Source organism: Propithecus coquereli, unplaced genomic scaffold (assembly GCF_000956105.1).
Source record: "Propithecus coquereli isolate 6110/MARCELLA unplaced genomic scaffold, Pcoq_1.0 Scaffold80, whole genome shotgun sequence".
Taxonomy (NCBI): Eukaryota; Metazoa; Chordata; class Mammalia; order Primates; family Indriidae; genus Propithecus; species Propithecus coquereli.
Window position 1 is genome coordinate 2572067 of NW_012154174.1, and position 18487 is coordinate 2590553.

The 18487-nt window shown below is 57.8% G+C and overlaps 1 protein-coding gene across 1 annotated transcript in view; it reads right to left on the bottom strand.

Moving 5' to 3' along the window:
* ZMIZ1 (zinc finger, MIZ-type containing 1) overlaps positions 1 to 14577 on the bottom strand; it is a 182575-nt gene extending 167998 nt beyond the window's left edge. The window contains exon 1 of the mRNA XM_012663351.1: positions 14525 to 14577. The gene's annotated coding sequence lies outside the window, so the exon portion shown is untranslated. The remainder of the gene's footprint in view (positions 1 to 14524) is intronic.
* Between the last annotated feature and the right edge of the window lie 3910 nt (positions 14578 to 18487).

An 18487-nucleotide genomic window follows, 5' to 3' on the forward strand; every position in this document is an offset into this window, starting at 1 on the left:
ATTACCTGTGAAATCATGGGTTTGATGTATTCATCGTATTTTTTCTAATTCACATGAAAATACATAATATTAAACTTTGAGATTCAGACCCTCACCCGTGTCCAGGTAGCCCACAGTGCGCACGGCCTGGCGGGTGCAGGCCAGTCCTGGGGAGTCTCCATCTAGGCTGGGAGAGGGAGCCCAGGTGCAGCCATGGGGCTGGACAGGGAAGTAGACGGAGGTGGAGGTTTCCAGAAGCGCACACAGAGGGCTCGTTTGGGCCACGGGCTCAGGTCAGGCTACCCCTTTCCTCTGTGATGGGCTGGAGTTTGATCCAGATAGTTCTTGAGCGGTAGATAAAGCCATCTCCTTGCAAATTGCCCCCTGACAATAGCATGAAACAGTGGAATGAGCACTGGAGTGGGAGTCCAAACACCTAGAATAGCATCCCGTCTGTCACCGTCTTGCTGAGAGATGCTACTAGGGCTCTCCGGGCCTCAGTTTCTCCATCTGTACAGAAACGGTGGCTGAGCCACAGGTTCCCCCCAGCTCTATCAGACAGACTGCAGCCCCCTTGAACCTCAGGGGCATCTGAGGCTGCTGGTAACCCTGGGCCTCAGACGGGCCCTCTAACCACCCACTCCCTTGACCGCTTCCTCCCAAACCTGACCGGGGCCTTGGGGTGTGCAGGGGAGACGGGGCCATCCTGTGTGACAGCTATAAAATTAGATAATCAGCTAATCACCAGCAAATTAGCATCCCATCTTTACATAGAACAAATATAGTATTTACGTAAAAGTTGTTAGGAGTTTCTCTCTTTTTAATTAGCAGAAATAAATGCAAAATGAATGGTAATTAGGCAGCTGATGGATTCGGTAGTACAATTATGCTTGCAGCAGTGCCCCAGTCCTTAAACACTGCGTGCTCTGAGGAATCAGAGGAGCCTATTTATATAATTTATTTATAAAACAAAGTTAACAGGAACAGAGGGGCGAGGTCTGGGCACCGCTGGGGGAGGGGTTTTGGCTGCAGGGGCAAGGCCCGGGGAGGAGAGCGAGCTTCAGTGCCCAAGGAATGGGGGGAGGGGAGTTGCTTAGTCCCTGGCTGTGACAATGCACCACCAAGGCCCCCCTGTGTCTATTTCAGGCCCGGCATGTGTCGCTGGGAACGGCCTCCCTGGCAGGAAGTAGGCTGGAGCGGAGTGAGGGGCTGGGAGCAGCTGTTCTTGTACTCCTGTCTGCCTCTTTCCCTCCCCTGGTCCCCACCTCTTTCTTCTTTGCTGGCCCTATACCTTCACTGAGCAATTCTCTGTGCTGTGCCCTGAGGTGTAGATAGAAAGGAAATATTCTTCCTTTCCTCCAGGAACTCAAGGGAAACCAGATCCAGGAATTATGCACTCTTGCACAGTGGGAATAAGTTCTAGACCAGTGGAGGACCTGATGCTATGGGAGGTAGGACCCCAGAGGGGAGGCAGCCCAGGGGAAGAGATGTGAGTTGGGTTTTGAAGGATGCATAGGAGTTTTTGAGAAGGTGGAAAGTAGCAAAAGGACCTGTATGTGAAAATGCAGGGAGATGGCAAATAGCATCGTGTGACTGGAGTGAACCTGGGGCGTGGAGGCTGGAGAAGTAAACAGGGTCCTGGATGCCAGGCTAAGGGTTTGCATTTGATTCTAGAAGCCACAGAAAGGTCTGAATCAAGGGGGTAGGGCAGACCCTTCCTACTGACGGTTCTTTTCTTAGCTCCCCCTCCCCCACCCTGGAGCCAGAGAGAGGGCCAGGTCGACAGGCCATTAGAGGCAGCTGGTCCAGCTCAGCAGAGCGGGAGGCTAACCTGATTACAGGGACAGGAGGTCTGTCTGAGAGGGAGGGAGGAAGGGGGGCCACGCTGGGCAACTCCTGGGTCTCCTGAGTGAGGGGCCTGTCTTCCCGGCACACAGTCCCCTGCTTTGCTCCCCTACCCAACTGCTTTGCCAAGTCTAGGGGAGGTGAGAGAGCACTGGCTGAGGGGCCTCCTCCCCTCCTCCCAGACTCAAACCCCAGCTCCACCACTGCCTGCTACTGTGACCTTGAAGAGCCACTCCCAGCTCTGGGCCACACATTCTTATCTCCAAAACAAAGGCTTGCACTAGAAAGGCGGGAGGCAGCGAATCTGACCCCCAGCCCCAGCCCGTATAGCACAGTTAAGGGCACGGGTTATCAAAACCTCTAGGAATTTGGGTGGGGCAGGCACTGTCCAGTTTGCCACAGTCCCTGCTGCTCCCCCCTGCCGAACCCCGGCCCAATTCACAGGCTCATGTGGTATGCTGCGTGACCACCTGGGCGGGGAAGGCTGGTGGTCAGAGTAGGTTCTGAGTGACCACCTGGGCGGGGAAGGCTGGTGGTCAGAGTAGGTTTGGTTCCCTGTCATTTGTAACCCTTGCAGGCGGAGCACAGGAGCCTGCGCTGTACTCAGGGAGCAAAGGAAACAAGCAGCCCTTCCCTACCTCCAGCCACTGCCCTGACTCAGTCTGCCGGCCTCTAAATGGGAGCCACAGTGCTGCCCACCCAAGCCCCGGGGTCACTAGGAAGCTCAGGGAAGTCTGTGCACACGGCAGTGATCTGAAAGTCAAAGCCCTGGGTAGTGGTTCAACCGTGACTTTGAAGATCGCAGGCTCCGAAGGATTTCACAAAGGGAAGTTTCGAACTCCCCAGCGTGGACGGCTCTCAAACCTCAGGAACCTCCCTTTAAAACAGTCATGCTCAAATGTCTTTCAGCAGCTTCGGCAAGGTCTAGAAACGGTGTCTGAGCTGCTACCCGCTGTCACTCTCAGGAACACGTTCTGAACTTGTAAGGGAAGACAAAGATCACACCACGCCGCATCTCTGCTCTGTAAGTTGTGCTCCTGCCTCTGGCCAAAATCAATAGAAATTTCCACTATGACTGTTTCACCAGAACAGGGGCCAGGCCCCTTGCAATGACATTCCACCCCTGGCAGGCGCTGAGGATGTCCCTTCATCGCAGACCTCAGCCCCAACTCCGGCAGCAGCTGAGTGTGGGTGGGGGCTGGGGTCGCAAGTAGGGGTCTGTGGCTCTAAGTGCCTCTCCAAAGACAAGCCTGGTGCTATTCATCAACTGGTTTTCAGGGCTGTGAGAAATCAATGGCATTTGTGCTGCAAACTCATCATTAGGACAGGAAAAACTCTGCAATGGAATTGATTTGTTTAAATATAATAACACAATTTAACAGAGAACCGTGGGGGTGGGGAAAGGACCAAAGCAAACAAAACCCAGCTCGACAGCTCAGAACGGGGAGATGAGCCAGCCCTGAGAAATCTTCTAACATGGCTGCCGAACCCTGGCATCGCCCCTGCCTCCCCCAGGTCCCCGCACCGACAAGGCTAGAGTGGGCACGTGCTGTCACTGGGCGGGAGGCGGCTAGAGCCTGGACTCAGAAATGCCCTCAACAGCCTGTGGATGGGCCCTGAGGCCTGGCTGGTGGTTGCTGTGTTGTTCTTGGAGGTGACTTTGCTTGGTGAATATCAGTTCAACCCAACAAACTTACTAGGCATCCGCTGTGATCCAGGCACCTGTGTGGGGCTGTGGGGCACACAGGAATAAATCCCAGCCCCAACTGCGTGGGGATGGCGTGGATAAGGTGACAATACAAAGCCAGGGAGGCCTGGCCTCCTCGGGTCTCAGGAGACATGGGAGGGGAATGGTAGGCAGGTTGCAGACAAAGAGGGAACACTGGGGCAGAAATAGAAGGTCCCTTCAAAGGCCCAGGAATATGGCCCTCATCTCAAAGATATGGTACCTGACTGCCCTGATTATGATGATTGATGGGCGCCGACTTCATTGATCCTTAAAATGTTCTAGGACCCTGCAAACACTTCATATGTGTTACTTCATTGAATCCCACTAGCCTGTGAAGGAGGGACTATTGTTACCCACATTTCACAAACGATACCACTGAGGCTCAGAGAGGTTAAGTGACTAACCAAGGTCACACACTAGTAAGTGATGGAGCTGGACCAGAGCGCCATATTTATGAGCCCAGAGCATGTGCACCCACCACTGCACCCTCCTGCCACCCATGGGGCTTGGCCTCTGTGTGAGCTCAGGAGAGAGAGCTCCTGCCCTCTGGGAGCCGGGGCACGAGATGCACAGGGCAAAGAGTCTGCGAAGGGCATGGAGTGGGCAATGCATCCAGGTGGCGTCTTGGTCACGGGCTCTGCTGTGGACTCAGCCCTGCATGCTGGGCGGGGCTGGAGCACTGACCGGGTAGAGCTGGGCCGGGCACTCAGGGTGCCCCCAGACCCCCACACAACCTTAGGGCTGAAGTCCTCAGGGAAGGCCCAGGCAGCTTTGGGCAGCCTCACTGAGTTCAAGAAGGGCCTTACTGTCGGCCTCAAAATACGGACTTTATTCACCACAATGGGGGCAGCCAGGGAGGGCACCGGAGGAGGGCTGGGATGGCTCCAGTAGTCCAGGGGCAGGAAGATGGTGAGGCCTGGTTGCCAGCAGGGGAGGATGGGTGAGGGGCCACTGATGCAGACATGGTTAAGGGGGTTGAATCGACTGTCGGCTGTAGGGGTTAGGGAGAGGGAGGTGTCAAGGACGATGCAGGCGTCTTCCCCCAGCCCTCTGGGGGCTCGGAGGCCCAGCTTTGCTGAACCAGCGGCTGCCTGCATCAATATGAATTGACCCAGGAGCCCAGAGAGCCCTGGGCCCCTCCCCCAGGAAGCCCCGACCTGCAGACTGCCACCAACTCCTCTGTCCCTCTGCTGACCTTTCTCCTTTGTCAGCAGCGCACTCCATCAATGCACCGAAAGGGCCAGTGCTCTCTCTCCCAACTGCCCAGGCCAGAGCTGGGGGCAGGGGCTCCCGCCACCCTCCCTCTTTTAAGGAAGAGGTTTCCAGAATGTCTCTAGAAAGCTGGGAGCAGAGCTGCCAAAGCCCTCGGGGCAAATGGGGAGACTGAGGCCTGGTGAGGGGCAGCTCAGAGTCCATCAGCCAACTGCAGGCGCAGCCCTGGGCAGAGAGCCCACCAGGCTGGCCCCATACCCCTCCTGCTGGCGGGGGGTGGGAGGGCGGAGAAGAGGAAGTGGAGGCGGCAGGCTGGAGCCAGGCCGTGGGGGATGGGCAAGGATGCTGAGGGTGGGTTATGAGGTGTGGGAGGGGGCCAGCCCAGACTGCAGCAGCAAGCACCCCTGCCAAGGGGGGATTCAGCGGGCTTAGGAGCGGGGCCAGCGAATTCAGACAGGCGTAGCATGGCCAACCATCCCGGTTTGCACAAAAGAGAGAGGTTTCTGGGATGCAGAACTTTCAGTGCTAAAACCAGGATGGTCCCCCTTGCAGGGCTGATTCTGAATTCTGGCTTTCAGTTCTAGCACTTTCAGACTGTGTGTGACTTCTCTGTGCCTCAGTTTTCTCCGCTGGAACATGGAGCTTATGGTACACCTTATGTGTGGTTGTCGGGAGGGCTGAATTAAGTAATGTCTGTAAAGCGCTTACCATCCAACACAGCGTCTCATGCTAATCCTCCAGCCAGCGGCAGGTGGCCCCTGTTACTACTCGCAACTGCTACCACGCGACAAGTACCAGCGACACACACCAAACGCTCACCCTGTACCACATACTCTTCCAAGTGCTGTACACACGCTGCCGATTGAATCCTCACGATACTTACGGGGTAGAGACCACACCATCCCCACTTTCGGATCAGTAAATTCAGGCGTGGGGGGTCGAGCACTTGCCCAGGCACCTGCCGAGCTCAGAGCCACGAAGAACACTTCTTTTTCCACTGGACTGGCCCCAAAGCCGGGGGCATGGAGGCCAATGTCAACACGACTCTGGTCACACTGACCCAGGGCAAGACCTGGACACACACAGGCGGGGCAGGCATGGCAGGGCCACTCTGGAAGTGCACTGGGAACGGGGAGCTTCCTCCCCGTTTGTGAGGAGTCCGAGTCTCCAGTCCTCAGCCTGGGTCTTCACGACCTTCCCTTTCTGGTCCAAACACATCGATCTAATTTATTGGGCGCCCAGGGTGTGTTTACACAGCAAGAGGAAGGAAAGGCTCAGGATGTACACTGGTCTCCTACCGGCCACAGGGGCTCAGCCCCGGACCAGGCACGTTTCGCACACTGCCTCAGTGCGTGCTCGCAGCAGCACGGCGAGGACAGGTTACCATGCCCATTTCCGAAATGTGAATACAGAGCCACACAGCTGGATGTAAACGTGTCCCGCCCCAACGCCTGGGCTCCCCTCTTGGTGCTGGTGTGACAGGATGAACAAGCAGCAGGAGGGCAGGAGGCCACACTGTGTATGTCCTCGCCGGGCACGGAGCGGGATGAGAAGTCCGTGCTAGGTGACTCCAAGGGGAAGGGGCCCAAGTACCCAGGGGCGGGGTGGCCAGTCTGGACAGACAGTGCACCCAGGGAGGAAGGGGGACGGAGGCCAGGGTTCAAGGCAGGGACCCATCACCCTGACACCTAGGGCAGGTAGGCCTTGCAGAGGCCCCTCTGTATCAGAAGCAGAGCATGCCCCACTCCTGCCCCAGGCCCTAGGAAGTCCTCGGCACAAGGAACTGCAAGCTCGCAGAGCAATTAGCTTCCAGCACCCAGGAAAAAGGTCGCTGAGGGGGCAGGCAGGCACTGGCAGAGCAGGGGCCCTGGGAAGCTGGGCCCGGTTATTTTTAGCATCTCGATTCAAGAGGGAGGAGGCCTTCCTCTCCACCAGGTAAATGTCAGCACCACTGGCTGCCCCAGCCAATTAAAGCAGCTGGAGCCGAGGACGGCAGACAGTGACTCGGCCCTCCTGCTCCTGCTCCTGCTCCTGCTCGCCCGCAGCTGCGCGGCCGCAGGCCTCCTCCCTTGACTCACATGCCTCGTGGCCCCGAACAGGAAACACCGGCTTGAGCCAAAAAGGAGCTTGACCAGGGGCCTGGATCCAGGGCTGGAGTCCTGGCTGGGCCATGTGACCCTGCCCAAGGGTCACGCCTTCTCTTCTCTGACTCTAGCTTCCCCTCTAGAAAACAGGCCCCCACTAAACCCGCCTGACATTACCAGGGTGACATGAGTCAGGGGTGGTGAAGAGGCTTTGAGGTAAGGGAGGTTCGCCAGCCCCTGCTGTGGGGTGGTTGCTTTATTATCCCAGAAAAGAATCCTGGACTTCCCGAGCAGGAACCTGGGCCCGCCCCGAGCTGACAGGGCCTGAGCTGGCCGCTGTGCAACCTGCTCGTGGGGGGGAATTTGCGCAATTCTGGGTACTCGGCGCCCAAGGAGCTTGTGGCTGCTGCTCCGCTGATAGGAGAGTCGTGAGAGAGGGGCCACTGCGGGTCAGCGGAGGTTCAGCAAACACAGATGGGGCTGAGCCCAGGGCTACGGAGAGGGCCACACCCGCAGACGGCACCAGGCACCCACAGCGCCGCAGCAGACTGCAGGCCTGGCACAGGCCCTCAAAGGGGCACCTCCTCCATGTCAGGGTCTGAGCCAGCCACAGCCTTGGGGAGGCCCGGCAGGAGGGAAGGAGGCACAGTCGGTCACAGGGAAGAGTAGGGAAGCAAATCTCTCAGGGCGCCCCAAACTCTCAGCTCTGGAGGTCTACCTGGGAGCTAGATCCTTAGCCCACAGGGGTGTCTGCCCCAGGGCCTCAACCCCATTCTCCCAGGCTGGCCCGGCTGGCAAACCCCAGGCATCTTAGGTCAACTCTCCCCAGCTGATGAGAAGCCCTGGGACCAGTGGCAGCTGCCTAGGCCAGCTGCCCACCAACTCCCAGGGAGCCTGTCCTCCCCTCAGCCGAGATCCCTGGCACCAGCCACACCTCCCAAGGGCAGGCCCTTGCACAGAGCCACTGCCCTGCTGCGGTAGGGCAGTGGGGCAGGGATCTGCTCAGGGACACTCAGCAAGTTAGAAGCAAAGTGCAGCCTCCTCCTTCTTCAGACATCTGGCCTGCAGGGGGCATCTGCAGCCTCATTTCTTTCCCTGCACAGTCCTGGCCCTCCACACAGCCCTACTGATGTGCCCCTGCCTGGGACTGGGCACAGCAGTTCCCTTTGCTTGGAGCTTTCAGTTCAGTTCACAGTCTGGTTCATTCTTCAGGGCCCAGCTGGAGCTCTGCCTCCTCCAGGAAGCCCTCTCGTGCCCTCGAGTCCCTCAGAGCCCCTGGACCCTTGGCCTGGGTACCACGGATGCTGCCTTGTGGCCAGCCACCTCCCAGACTGCAGGCCGGCTGGGCACTGTGCTGTCCCTTGGCAAAGTGGGATGAGGGGAAGCAAAGGGGTGGCCCCTGGCTTCCTAAGTCCACTTTCCATTGGGCTGAGTTCTGGGTGTGGTCCCTGCCCCTGGGGCCTGCAACCTGGGTAAAGGGATGGGAGGAGGACCCCTAATGACAGCAAGCCCCGAGCAAACGGAGCTCCCTGGAGCCAGGTCTGGGGCGTCCTGCGCACTTCTCAGGCCCAGTTCGGGGTGGATCTGCACAGGTCCCCAGCATGTCCTCAGCCCCTTGGTGCCAGCCTGACTTTCTGCAGACAATGCTATCACTACTGCTGCGGTCCCCGCCCCTGCCAGCGTCCACACCCGCTATGCTGCCAAAGCAGTTCAGGGAGGCAGTGCACTCCTCAGAAAGCCTGGAGTCCCATGCTGGGTTACTTTGAGGTACCTTCCCATCTCTGGGCCTCAGTTTCCCCATCGGTCCCATGAGTGGGATGGGCCAAATGATTCCTAAAGACCCTTGCTACCCCATGAAAGGCTGTAGGTTTGTTATGATTCCAATAAAGATGTCACCCCTGCAGCTCTGCTGACCCCTCCAGTGTCTGCTCCCTCGCTACGAGGTCACTGAGGCTTAGAGCTCCAGGCCCTGGCCCAAGAGAGGTGTCTGGGCTTGCTGAAGAGGGCCTGCTGGAGCATGGAGGTCTGGCCAGCTGGGGTGGACAAGCACCTAGCCCTGCTCTCCCTGCTGCCACAGTCCGTAGGTGAGCTGAGTCTTAGTCTGGACCATACCTCACTTTGGCACAAGCTTATAGGCTGAGGCCAGCCCTCCTGGCTTTCATGGAGGAACTGCCCTTGCTCTACAGTCCCTTTTGGCTCCCCACTCCCTGCAGGATCAAGGCCAAAGTCTGTGGCCTAGCCTTTGAGGCCCATGGGAGCTACCTCAGCTCCTGCTTCCAGCTGCGGTTGAATGAATCTCCCCTCCCTCTCCAGCCGGACTGCCTTGATGGACCCCATCAAGTCATGCAGAGACCCCAGGAAGGCCCTACTCCTCCAGTCTGTAGGAATCCAGCCCACCTTCCCCCTCCTCCAGGCAGTCTTCCCTGGCTGCCTCCTCCAGCATGAGGGACGTGCTGCTCCCCTGGCTCCTGTTTCATTGGCCGGGCCTCACTGGGCACCCACCCAGCACCTCTGCCCTGTAGACTCTGTGACCTCTACCTGGACCAGGGGCTGTGAGGATCCCCCAGATCCTCGACGACGGATTCACTATTGGATGCCAGTGCCTAGGGTAGGGCTGGAGCCCACGGAATCATTCAACCCACCCTGGCTGATGGGGTGAACAGATCACCCAGCAAACACGCCAGTACCTATGACATTGTGACGTGGTGGGGAAAACACACACTACGGTGTCAGGTAAAACTGGGCTGAATCCCAGCTCCACCCATAGCTCCGTGACCCTGGGTAAGTTTCTTAACCTCTCTGTGTTTGAGTTTCCTCATCTGCATGACAGGATAATCCCAGCTTCACTGGGTTGTTGACGCCCTTCAAGACTGTAGTTTGTGACCCCTGACCCGTCCCAACCCTCTAGTTTTACAGGCCAATAAAATAGCTGTTCAGAGAGGAGCAGCAACTTGTCCAAGGTCACTCATCGGGTCTGTGGTGAGACTGAGGCTGGAACGAAAGCCCTGTTCAGCGGGCCTGCCGGCCCAGCAGCCCTGCCCCGCTGACCCCGAGGGGGCGCTGACCTCGGGCAGGAGGGAGCAGTGTGTTGCGGGCTATTTCCAGCTCCAGGCTGGGGTGGGGGCTGCAGGGTCGGGGCAGGCAGCAAAGGCTGGGGGCGGAGGGGCCTGGGCTGCAGGCAGCAAATGCCGGCCCGGGGAGGGGGTGTGTGCATTCTCAGCTGGCGCTGAAGACTGATAGGCACGCCACATGAGGACCCTGGAATCCCAGCTCTGTGTGGCCACGGGCTGGGCCCTGGCCAGGCCCGCGGTGAGCTCAGCTTGGCATTCAAGGTCTTTGCAGCCAGCCCCAAACCTGCCCTTGTAACCCTGGAATCTGCTGACGGACAACCTATGGTGTGTGTGCTGGTGGCCCGAAGCCACACGCCAGGGGCTGGAGGAGCTAGTGAGGGAGGGAGTGTGGCCTGCACCTCAGGTGGCTGCCCAACAGCTCTGGGCAACAGCTGTGCGGGATCCCCGCAAACGAAACCCAAAACTAGCCCAGCTCTAATCCCTGCTCTCCTCCTCCAACTTTTCCTAAAAGACCTCTGTGCCCACAGCCCTGGGGCCCACCCCATCCCTCACTCCCTCTGCTGCCACCATCGACGCACATGCTAGAAAGTGCCAGCCCCGCTCAAGGCGTTGCTGCTGGGATTCACACGACTTCCTTCATTGAATCCCTCACAACTTGGCGAGGAGGTTGTCATTCTCCCCGATGCAGAAATGAGGACACGGGGCATGGTGATGTCAAGTCACTAATCAGAATCCACAAAGACAGGAGTGGCAGAGCTGGAAAAGCCCCCAAGCCTAGGCCCAGAGCCTACGCCCCTAGTCACACCAATGCCCTCCACATCCACCCACCAAAAGTGTCCTGAGTGCCTTTTGTAAAGTGCCAGCCTCGTGGGATGGGTGGTCACAGCCCTGATGTGACACTGTTCACCTGTGGCCAGCCTCTGCTGGCTGTGACAGCCCAGGCCAGATCAGCCAGGTGCCACCCTCTGCTGCCACTATCTACACCCCTGCCTGGCGTGGGCCTGACCTCAGCCCAAGGGATTGGGGGTGGGATTGCACCTCTGATCCTCTCTTTTCCCATCTGGCAAATGGGAATGGGCCTCTCCAGGGCTCTCTAAAGGGTCTGATGGGGTGTGAAAGGGCTTTGCACACTGTAGAAAACTCTACCATGCAAGAGGTCATTGCAGCTACTGGAGGGGGTAACAGAGCAAAGGTCAGGAGAGAGGAGCTAGGGTCAGAGAAGGCTCCAACCTGCAGGAGTGAGTTTGCCAAGCAAAGATAGACAGGTGGGCAAGGGGCAGCCCAGACAGAAGGCTTTGCAAATAAAACACAGAGCAAACTCCCCCTGACACGGTCCCTCCATTGCCCAGCCTGGTGGATTTGGAAAAGCACAAAAAAACAGGTCACCAAGGTATGTAGGGACAGGGCTGGAACGCAGATCGGGGCAGGTCAGGGGAGCCTCGAATACCACTGCCTGATGAGAGGGGCTGCGATCCCACGCTGGGCCAGACTGCTTGGGACAGGCTGGATGCTGGCACTGCTGAGCCTCCTGTACAGGGAGGAGGGCGCCACTGTTCCAGTAAGTAACTGGTGGAACCCGCACACGAACTCAGTTCTTTGCACTTAATCCCACCATCGCTACACTTAATTCTAGGCAGAGTTGGCCTTATGGCCAGTTGCACAGGGCTCTAAGCTTAGAAGGACCCTAAGGATTAAGGGTTTCACCATCTTGAAATCCTTAATAATTTGTAAACGGGCTCTGCATTTTCACTCTGCTCTGGGCCCCACAAATTACATAGCTGGTCCTGATTCTAGGAGGTTCTGATGGGCACTGTTGGGTGTGGGCGTGAAGGTCCATGAATGAACTTGACTACTCTGGACTTGCTGGCGCTGGGCCCTCTGCTTAGTCTTCCTTTTGCCTCCACGTCAACCTAACAAATTTCTCTTCTTCTCCAAGTGCAGCTTAACTGTCGCCTCCCAGGGATCCTTCCCAGATTTCCTCCCATAGGTTCCACGGACCCTACGCCCATGCCAGGCAGAACCCCAGCTCCCTGCACTGTGGTCCCACACCCCAACCCTTTAGCAGGATAAAGAGCCTCCCAGTGGGTGTGCACAAGTGCCCACCTCCCCCGAGACTGGGGCTCCTCCAGGCCTCCTGGGCACCCCAGAGCTTCCTGCTGGCCAACTTTCCAAAGACAAGCCTAAGGGTGCTTTGCAAAGGAGTCTTGCAGAGGAATTTACTAGATCATGCCAGATGGCAAGCCCCAGACAACAATCCACCTTTTTATTTGCAAGAAAATGGCAAATATTCCTGGGAATACTAGACCAGGACTAAAGCTCAGATAATCCCAGGAGCCTCCTTGGGAACCCCATCCAATTTGGGAAGGAGGGAGGGGAAGGAAGAGGAAGTCTTGAATCTGGGGCTGCAATATGGTTAATAAACACCCAATTCTGGCTCTGCCACTTCCTGGCTGAGTGGCCCACCCTCACTGAGGCTTGGTTTCCCCATCTGCAAAGTAGGTATTAATGACCTGTCCCTGAAGGGAGATCACTGGGGAAAAGAGCATTAACACAGTAAACTCTGGCATCTGACAGCCTGGAGCTGAAGCCTAGCTCCAACACTTATGAACACATGTCCTTGAGAACCTTATTTACCCTCACTGTGCCTCAGTTTCCCCACCTGGTAATTGTTCAGTAAGGTTTCCTTCTGGGGGGATTTAGAGAGCTCACGTAGGCCATGTGCCAGTCCCCTGGCAGGGAGTCTGACGTAGTTGGTGTACCAAAGCTGGGTGCCACCAATTCCCAGCTTCCTAGGAGTCAACAGGGAAAGTACAGATGAGGGATGGGACAGAGATGACACAGACCCCACCACCTTGGAGAAGGCAGACATGCTCATCTGTGGTGCCCATGATTCAGAGGGCGCCCAGGCCGCAGGAAGCCAGGATAGAGTCCCCAGGGCATGAGGAACAGGGACAGGAATGCCCCTAGTACGCCCACTCCACCCACAACCCGCTTTCTTCTCATGAGAATAACAGCTCCAGTTGTTGAAGGCCTGCAGAGTGCCAGAAGCTGTTCTCAACAATCTACGTGGATGGTCTCATGACCACCCCACAGGAGGCAGACAGTGACTGTTCCTGTTTCCAGATGAGGAAGCCGAGGCCCAGAAAGGGCAAGGACTTGTCTGTGGTCAGTCACTGGCTGGCCCTCAAGCCCTGACAGTCGCCCTCCCCAGTATACAACACGCAGAGCTCCCAGTGCCCCCAGAAGCTGCCGGAAGCTTTTGGAGGTGGAAGCCATGGACCCCCAAACTGCTCCTTCTCCTCAGAACACATCTCTCCTTGTATGTGCATGCGTGTGCAGCCTCGTGTGTACATGTGAATACTGTATGTGTGTAGTGCAAACATGCAGATTTATGAATGTGAGCACGTGCATGCATGCAAGTGTATCTGTGTGCACACATGTGGCATGCAGAAGTGATGTCTGTGTACGTATGTATGTGAGGGAGCATGAATTTGCACGTCTGTGTATGTATCTGTGCGCACACAACCGTTCATGCAAGTGAGTACACACACATCCTGCCAGGCTCTGCCACCCCGCCCCACTGCTTCTGTCTCCCCACACTGTAACTTACTTTGGGGTCACCTCCCCAGAATTTTCCCCTCTAACCTCTGAACCCTCTCCACCCCACTGTTACAGGGCTGCCACATCTCTTGGGATCTCTCTGCTTCTCCACAGAGCACAGAATGGGACAGGCCCCTGCACTGTGCACCTGATGATGTAGGGCCTGACATACAGTAGGTGCTTAATATGAGCCTGGGAAAATGAGCTGGGGGCGGGGGGCTGATGGGAAGAAAGACTTATCTAGTCATTACACTCCTCACCTAGAGGGGGGCCCTGGCTGCCATCTCAAAGGGACCCCGAAGGCCAGGCCTGATTCAGGCCATATCACACCACAAATCAGTTATGACTCCAGAGCAACCAGGAGCCCCCGTCGCCTTGTAAAAGTCCCCCTGCCTTTGCCTTGACTTGGGACAGGATCCAGCACTTCTGAGGACATGGATGATGCTGGAATCACCACCTCCTGCCCCTGATCGCCAAGCCAGAGGCGGAGCAGTCCAGGGGTCAGGGGCCCCGCCAGGTGTGTGCCCAGGGTGAGTTATTCTCCACCACGAGCTCAGGGTCTCACCTGTACAGTGGTGGTGAGCACAGCAATGACCTCATAGGTTGCTGTGAAGATGAAAGAGTAGCTGCTATATTTTGCACAGTACCTGGAATGCAGTTAAGTGCTCATAATGTCAGAGGATATTAGTATTATTATCATTTCCATGTACTAGATTAGAAAGCTGAGGCCCTCAGCAGCGGAGGGAGAGGGCCACCCAAGGCTGCACTGGGAGTGGGAGTTGGTGACAGAATAAAACCAAATGTCAAGTCCCAGGCCAGAGCACCCCGCTGCCCTCCACGGTGTGGCTTCCTCCCAGAGGAGAAGGCCCAGGAACAAGTGAAAGTGAGACATAATCCCCACCCCCTCCCCGGCTCTCCAGGCCCCTAAGCCAGCACCACCCAACCTGGGTGGCCTGTGTCCCCCTGTCCCGCATCGGTACCAGTGGGGCCCGCCCATCGCTTACCTGCCAAGGCCTCTGCCAACCGACCAGGACTGGAGGCTGCTCAGAGAGTCAGGAGAAGGAGGCGGTGGCCCCAGCAGCCCTGCTATATGGGAGCAAAGCCACTGAGTCCTGCGGGAGAGAGGACAGGGGACAGTTAGCTCCAAGCCCTGCCCCTGCGGGCAGCCCCCCACCGCCTTCTCCACCTCCAGGTCCCACCTGTGCAGGCCCCTCAGGCCACCTCCTGGAAGGCCAAGCTGGCCCACCAACGTGGGGCTACCCTAGAAACTGGAGGCTGCCCTCTCCACCCCTATCAAGGGCAAGCTCCTGACCTTCACTTTCGAGATCGCGAAACCAGCCCCCGCAGCCCCGCGGCCACCACAGCAGCAGAAGCCACGCGAGCACGCCCACCACTGGGCTCCAGACAGCCCGGCCTCCCAGGCCCCTCGCCACCCACCTTGGCACACGCCAGTGCCCTGCTCGGAGCTCTCTGTCCCATTTCTCTGCCTTTCAAAGCCCCACTGGCCTTTGAGACTCTGCTCAAACTGCTTGTGCGGAGCCCTCTCTGACCCGCCCCGCCTTGCGCTGTTCATTCCCGAAGCCGCCCGAACCTGACGGCCCACGCCTCCTCCAGCTTTCTTTCTACAGGCCGCGCCCTCTCTGGGCAGAGCCCCTGGACTCCAGGAGTGAGGTCTGGCTTATCTGTCTGTCCTCTGAGCTCGTTAGCCAGGGCAGCAGACACTGCTTGACAGATGAATGAATGAATGATGAACGGTGCAATGAAGGTGTGCAGTGAACACACCGAACAAAACGGACCAACTGTCTTGAAGTCAGGAGGCCCGCTGAGATCTCCACGGCCTCCCCACATCCCCCCTCCGCTAGATTCTAGAATACAGGGGGCGGGTTGGTGGGAGCAAAGAGACGGGGAGAGGTTGATACTTTTCTCTGACATTTTACAAATGAGGAAACTGAGGCCCTGACAGGGGAAGGGTTCCTCCTGTGGCCAGAGGCCAGGCTGGAAGGAGAGCCCAAGTATCCAGGCCTGCCTGCTGCCCAAAGCTCTCAGGGCGGAGGCTGCGTCTGCAGACCGTCAGGGGCAAGGCCAGCCGGTCAAGGCAACGTCTGGGCAGGGAAGAGAAGGCAAGGGGAGGCCCCTGGGGTGGACAAAGTCCAGCAGGAAAACCCACACTCAGAACAGAGCCACCGGGCCACTGGCCCTACCTTTCCCAGCCTGGAGGCCCAAGACTTGAGGCAGCCAGAGGGGACATTGCAGGGAGCCCCTTCTCATGTCCACTGCTGCCCAGGTCAGAGACACCCCTCCAGCCTCCCAGACACTGCTGGTGGGGCACACACTAGCCCCCGCACCCCACTTTGGAGCACAGCCTGGAGGCATCTCCTGCCCTGCAGCCTGCGCCGTGACCAGCGGCTCCAGCACACAGAAGTTTGCGCGTGCGCGTGCGCACTAGAAGACGGTGCCGCAGTGCTCACGGCGGTGCTCCTCCTAGCAGCCCCAGCAGGAAAACTCCCCCAGTGGCTACAGAGGGTAAGCTGGTGTATTGAGAATGAGTGATCTGCTGCGATATCCACAACGTGCCTAAATCCTGCAAACACAATGCTGACCCACAAAGCTAGACACAATGGAGAACACACGTAAGAGATCCATTTATGCTAATAGAAAGGTCACGAGTAGGCAAAACCACTCCATGCTTAGAGCAAATGCAGGCTCAGACTCTCTGTAGCTCCTCCCATTAGGAGGCGGAGTCTCTCTCCCCCCTGACTCTGGGCCGGCCTTGAGACCCACTTTGACCAACAGGACCCGGTGAAAGTGACATTTTGTGAGTTATACAGACCAGGCCTCAAGAGGTCCCGCCATTCCTGGCCGTGGCTCTGCTGTTATACCGTGGGCCACGGAAGGGGACGGTCTATCCTACCAGAGGACAGAGGAGAACTGCCCAGTCCACAGCCAGCACCGATTGCCAATGTGACGGAGGCCACCTAGACCCTCCCGTCCAGCCAACCTCCAGGTGACTGCAGCCTCGTGAGCATGAGGAAACCAGGCGGGGTGCCCAGCCAAAGCAAAACTGTGAGAGTTAATACACGTGGCTGTTTGAAGCCACTAGGTTTTCGGGTGGTTTGCTGGGCAACAGCAGCCGACAGCTGCTGGAGGTCAGCAGAGTCATTTTCCTTGAGGGGCCAGTGACTGCAAGGCACATGGGGGAGTCCAGGGGGTCTGGAATGTTCTGTTTCTTGATCTGCATGTGGCTATATACAAGCATGTTCACATCGAGACAATCTGTCGAGCTACACATGTAGGATACGCACACTTTTCTGCATGGATGTAACACTTCAACAGAAGCTAAAAACAAATAAATCCTTCTGTGGCTCTCCACCCAGGCAATAACAGCTCCAGCCTCACCCTGGCCCTCCGCCTCTCTGGCCCATCCCCTGCCCTGCAGGCCCCACCTCACTCCTCTACGCACCCCCGCAGGCTGCCTAGCACCTCTGCACCTGGGGTGCCCTGCCCCATCCTACCACACGCAAGCCTGTGGCCAGGTGGCATCTCCTCCTGGAAGCCCTCCCTGACCTCCCCAGGCCTTGCCCTGGTGTCCAGATTTGCACAGCTCTCTCTGGAGCTAGGTCTTCCTGAGGGTGGAGTGAGTCTTTCTCTTCTGCCGCCCCAGCTTTCAGAGCTCTCCAAGCAGAGGCCCTGTCAGGGTTGGGTGGCACCCCTCTTCCCCTTCCCACAGAGGAAGACCCTCTCTGTCCTACTGCGACGACCAAAACAGGCTTCAGGGGATAGAGTCACAGGGGACTGGCGATCACAGGTCACATGCCAGCACCAGAGAGGGCAATCTCCTCCAGGGGCCCAGCCTTCTCTTGCGGAGACCAAGGGTGGGGCTGAATTTGGGGGTGCAGAGAGAGGCTGCAGAGTAGGGGGACTTACAGGGTTTCCTATTTCACAGTAGATGGTGTCACCCGTAAAATGTGTACCACTCCTCCCCTCTTAATTATCTATTAAAATAAAACTGCCAAACCCACGGCAGTGGTACAATGCTACACCCTCTGCCGAAAACCCCGCAAACTGGCAGGAAGATGAAAGGAGGGATGGCCACACCACAGGGGCACTGGCTCCGCCAACACCCTTCAGTGCACTCGCTGCCTCCACCAAGCGGGAGGCAGGAGCCCTCGGGTGGGCGACTGGGGCGGGGTCTCTGCTGACCCCCAAAGCCAGGCCCTTGGCCCTGGGCCTCTTTCGCCCACCTTCGCAGTTCCAGCCCTGTCCTAAGTGGGCGTGGGGCCTTTGGGGAGCTCCCGCAGGCCTCAGTCCCCACCTACTGCCATCTAGGGGATCCGGCTTGTTCAACCACCTCTCCGAGCCAGTTTTCTCTCCTGCGGGAGGACAGAGTCCCCGATAGGCCCCGCGTCTCTTTCTGCCTTCCTCAGGGTCCGCACTGTGCAGCGGCCGTGCCTGCAGGTAGCAGGCTGACGCGGCCACCGCAGTCCACTACAGGGAGGCCACAGCATCCTGTCACCTGCCCACCTCCACCTTCCCTCTAAGAAGGGAAGCTCCTCACCCAACAGGGAGGCACAGACAAGCCAGACAGTGGCCAGGCTGGGACAGGGAAGAACATCAGGTCCCAGGAGACATGGTCTGTCCCGCAGTAGAGACAACTCCACGCACACAAGGGCGCCGGGTAGGTCGCAATCCAACTTCAGAAGGAACTCTGGAATAGGCGTGCCTTCCACAGGTGGGTCTGCTGCCCCACGAGGTGGCGAGGATCCTGTCCTCAGAGCCATGCACGCGGAGGGGAGCGGCCACGGGGTGCTGTGGGCGCCGTGAGCCCCAGAACAGAGTGGAACTCTGTGTTTCCCACACTCCTCTGATAAGAGTCACCTGGGCTGACTGTTAAACCCTCAGCTTCCCAGGCCTCTCCCCTGAGATTGGAAGTCTGTGGGTCTGGAATGCAGCCCAGAAATTTAAATTTT